Here is a 5,162-nt window from a genome sequence, read left to right as displayed (position 1 = left end):
TTTTTTTAGTCAATGTAATAAAATTAAATAAAAATATTTTATACACATAAAAAATTAGTCATTAAATTAATTATCAAATATTTAGGTATAAATACATATATTATTTAACTTATTTTTAATATGTATTTTAAGGACTAATTGGTTTATGAAATTTTTTTTGTTTTTTTTAATGATTTTTATTTTTAAACTTTTTACATTTTAGAAAATAGTTTAAAGAAAAAAATGATCATATTCCCATTAAATTGAAAAATACACCTTCACAATAATAAAAAAAAATATTTAAAAAGACATTGAAGATAGACAAAAAAAAATTAAATTTGACACTATATTAAAATTCAATTAAAAAAATATAATCAGAAATTTTTACTTTTAAATAAAATAAAGTGTCAGAATAAAAGGGCAATGAAAATAAATAGAAAAAAAAGTAGTGTTTTTCACTGTAAATAAATGAGAATTTAATTTTGATGTGAGATACAAAGATAGAAGAGAAGAATTTAAAATATTTTCATAGTTTCTATCTAAAAAAGCTGAAAATGTAAAAATATTATTTTTAATTTTGTACTTTTTAAAAATATTTTTGCTAAAAAATAAGGTTCAAATACTCAACCAACATATTTTTATATTTTATATTCATTTTCCTTTAAAAACGAAAATGAAAATAGTCAAACCAATCAGCCTCTTATATTTTGATATATGCATTCTATATTAGTAATAGTTCTCGATTTTTTTTAACACTAAGTATAGTTGAAAATTAAATTATATCTATATTGTTAACCATGATATATGATGATGACATTATCAATTGATTTAGAATAGTCAAAATAATACTTTATTTTAAATATTTAATGGCCAATATATAATGCATAATTAGTGATGAGATATTACATGATAATCATAAATATATAATGCATTAAAGTTAATGCAGATAACAGGTGATCCAATTGGGGAAGTGAGAGTGGTAGCTAACATGCATCAAAGGAAAGCTGAGATGGCTCGTCAATAAGCTGATGCCTTCATTGCCCTCATTGGTAACATATTTCTCATTCTAGATAAACTAATATCATTAACTAATATACATTATTGTTAGATATTTTGGAAAATAAAAAAAACACTTAAAATTAAGAAAAGAAAATCATATGAAGGGTTAAATTTGTTTGATGTTTTATAGGAGGTTATGGAACCCTTGAAGAGTTGCTGGAAGTTATTACATGTGGGGTTCGCAATATATACTCTATTCGTAAGTATCCAATCTAAACCAATCTGTTTAAGTAGGGTTGTCTATCTTATCCGCAACGAGTATGTTAGGATAGAGTACGAATTTATCTGCAAGTAGGATAGGTCAGGATACGGGTTTAGAGTATACCTTACCCTATCCTATCCGCACTCCTAATAATATATATATATAAAAACTCACAATCTTCCTCTTATAAAAATTTGAAATAACCACTAAACTAGTTGATGATCATATTATTTGTAATTTTATGTTAGATTTTTTTAAAATTTTATTGTTTTTAATTTTAATTTGAACTTAGTTTTTTATTTTTTATTTTATTAATATAAAATTTAAAATGGTTAAATTTTATATTTACTTAAAATTTTTTTATTTTTTTACGGATAGAGTCGGATAGAATAAGGTTTAAAAGTTTAAGGTGCAAGTAGGATTAGAGTTGCGAGATTCTCAACCTGCAAATAGAATAAGATAGAATTTAAAAAAAAAATTTAATCCACGAATAAAATTAGAATAGAGTCCAAATCTTATCCTGCCCTGCCTATTACCATCCCTAATCACATGGACTCAGCTTGGAATCCACAGCGAACCCATAAGTTCTAACATACACCTTTTTGTTCCTTTTTTTTATTTCTCATTTTTTAAAATTAAATCCTTGGTTGGACAGTTAAGGGTGTGTTTGGGTTTACGTTGGGAAATAGAAAAGCCCGTTTGAATGTCTTGAACGTTCCATTGTCATGTTTGGCAACTTTTTGGAACCCCTAACCCAGAAGTGCTTTCACCTCTGAACGTACGTTTAGGTGAAGCTAAAAATTCAAGCTTCTGCGTTCACGTTGGAAAAGTTAATTATTCTTGGAGAAATTAGATAAGAAACTTATTCCATATCTACCAATTGTACCCTTCATTTCTTCTATAAAAAGGATGCACATAACCACATAATTTCACACTTTCTGTATGTTCTTGGTTACAAATTTTTTTTCCAGAATTATTTTCATCATTGCCAAGGTAAAGATTTTAATATTTTTTTATTATTTTTAGTTCTTTCTTTCATATTTTGATTTTTATGTTTTTTATTATATTTTTTATTTATATGATAAATATTTTTCATATCATTTTTTTATGTTATTTTTTAATTTTCTATTATAATATAGATTAATTGATCCCATTAAAAAAGACAAATTAAATAAAAAATTATTCATAAGTATTAATAAAATTATGAATGTTGGACGTCAAAAAAGTCTTATATTGTCAATTTTTATATGCTACTTTAATTTAGTAAGTAAATATTAACATTATTATAAAATGAATTAAAAAGATTTATTCAAATATCTAAAATAAAATAATATAATAATATTTAAAATTATTTTAATTGATGTCTCTTTTAGTAATTTTTCATCTAAAAGTGATTTTGAACAGTATAATTCAAACAACATTTATTTTACTATAATCCATTTTGACATAAAGATTGCCAAACATAAATCACGTTAACACAAACTTACTTTTTATTAAAATCAAATTTGCAAAATCAATTCTATACAAACTCCCATTTACAAATTGTAATTCAAACACACACTAAATAGTGGATTGGATAACAATAATGACTTTCTTTTGGTCAAAGGATTCAATTGACTTTAGTTACAAACTTCGTTGACCGAAGTATTTTATTGTACCCAGTTCAATTGTACAAACTTCAAAAATCTTTTTGGCCACCTCTTTATTGGAATACCGCTTGCTTGTAACAAATAATGAAACGAAATCCTATGGATAAATGTCTAAAATAATCTCTAAATTTTAAATCGTTATTTAATTTAATTTTTAATTTTTAAAAATGATCAGTTAAATTTTTAAAATTTAAAAAAATATATTTTTATTAGTCTCTTGTAGAAGTATTGTCTAAACATTAATAATGTGATATTTTAGTTGTTTGTTTATGTGTACTAAACTTAAATTTGATTTAAATTGATATCTGAAATTATTTAATAATACTCAAATTAGTCTATTTTTAATTATAAAACTCTAATCCCTAAATTATTGTCTTCTCTTCTTCGATCTTTCTACTGTCTTCTCTTCTTCGACTTTTTCATTATTTTTCAATTCATCTTATTTTCTCGTCTGCATAAGTGATGATGGATGGTGGAGAGAAAAGGCAAAGTAGCTCAAATAGAAACAACTCTGCAGGGAGACCTTATGGCAGCAAAAGAATGTGCAACAGGAAAGGTAAGAATGCCGTTTTCTATAATTGCAGACTTTGGACAATGATGAAGTACTCAACGACGACAGAGAATCCTGATAAACTATTTTATAGTTGTCCAAACTATGAGGTAAGATTATGGGCTCTAAAAATGTTAAGATGATTTTACTTTGAGTTTGGATTCACCTGTGTTTTTTACTTTGCAGTATGAAATTCATTATAATTTTTTCTATTGGGTTGATGGCGGTGAAGAACCAGTTTGTGCGACACCCATTCCACAAAAAATTTTATATGAGTTCAATTGGAGGATGACAAACTTAGAAAGTGATGTTAAGACCTTAAAGATGATGACCATTGTTACCTTCTTAAAAGTGAAAAATATATTTTAGCTTAATGGACGAACCTGCAAGAATACATATAATTTAAATCTGTGTTGAACTTAAAATTAATCCAACCACGTTAACTTGCAATTAAAATAGTTTTTAGGTAAGTGCACTGATGTTGTAGTTCAGGATGAATATGAATTGGAAGATAGCGGAGAGGTCGAAAAAGAGAAAAAGACAGCAGAAAAATTGAAGAAGAGAAGACAATAATTTGAGGATTAGGGTTTTATAATTGAAAATGCACTAATTTGAGTATTATTAAATAATTTCGGGTACCAATTTGAATCAAATTCAAATTTGGTACACATCAGCATATAATTGGAATGCCACATCATTAACGTTTAGACGACACTTCTACAAGGGACTAATAGAGACGTATTTTTTCGAATTTCAAAAATTTAATTGGTTATTTTAAAAAGTCAAAAGGCTAAATTAAATAGCGATTTGAAATTCAGGAACCATTTTAAGCATTTACTCGAAATACTATAGATATAAACTCTAGTCAAAGTGATTGTTACGGTGTCATCCAATGTTTGTGCCCATCCTGTGCCATTTTTAGTTTTTGTCAAATTGTGACATGTCTTGTTTTGACAATATATATATATATATATATAACACTAAATTATAAAACGGACAAATTCATTCAACTGGTTATTTTGACGAATTGAGTCAAATTGGCATTTTTTAACTCATAAAAAAAAATATTAATGGGTTCTTTCAATTTTAGCACACTATTTGTGGCGAGTTGGTTCAAATCTACTAATCTGCTGACTTTGATTACTTCAGGGGATGCATGATTTGCAACCAGATGAAAAACTGGTGTGTCATGTTAGACGTCCTAGACGGAATTCACTTTAAAATTGGAAAAAAGGCAAAAAGAAAATGGTAATAAGATCGATAAAAAAAACTTTAAAAAAAGTTTAATTATTTTATTGGTTTTAATAGTTTTATGAAATTTTCTATTAGATCTCTATATTTTTTTCTTTTTAATTGGGTCTTTGTACCAATTTTTTTTTTAATTAGGTCTCTTTTGATAGTAATTGGCTTAATTGTATAGAGACCCATCTAAAAAAAATTGGTACAAGGACTCAAATAAAAAGAAAAAAAATGTAGGTACTCAATTAAAAAATATTTTGGTGCAAGGACTCAATTAAAAGAAAAAAAGTATTAAGATCTAATTAAAAATTTTACAAAATTATAGGAACCAATATAATATAGTAATTAAACCTAAAAAAAAAGTATAGGTCAACAATTTCTAATCAACTAACTTTAAATAACTATAATTAATAATTATTAATTTTATATTTTTAAAATAAAATTTAAATAATTACTAATTAATTAATATAAAGTATAGTTCAAA

The 5,162-nt window shown here is 25.2% G+C and overlaps 1 pseudogene; it reads left to right on the top strand.

Annotated features, from left to right (window-relative positions):
* LOC107647067 overlaps window positions 1-5,162 on the top strand; it is a 71,826-nt pseudogene that overhangs the window by 36,358 nt on the left and 30,306 nt on the right.

The sequence above is a fragment of the Arachis ipaensis genome, chromosome B06 (assembly GCF_000816755.2).
Source record: "Arachis ipaensis cultivar K30076 chromosome B06, Araip1.1, whole genome shotgun sequence".
In the NCBI taxonomy this organism is placed as follows: domain Eukaryota; kingdom Viridiplantae; phylum Streptophyta; class Magnoliopsida; order Fabales; family Fabaceae; genus Arachis; species Arachis ipaensis.
The sequence above is the reverse complement of the archived record's forward strand: the minus strand, read 5'-3'. Positions and strand labels throughout refer to the sequence as shown.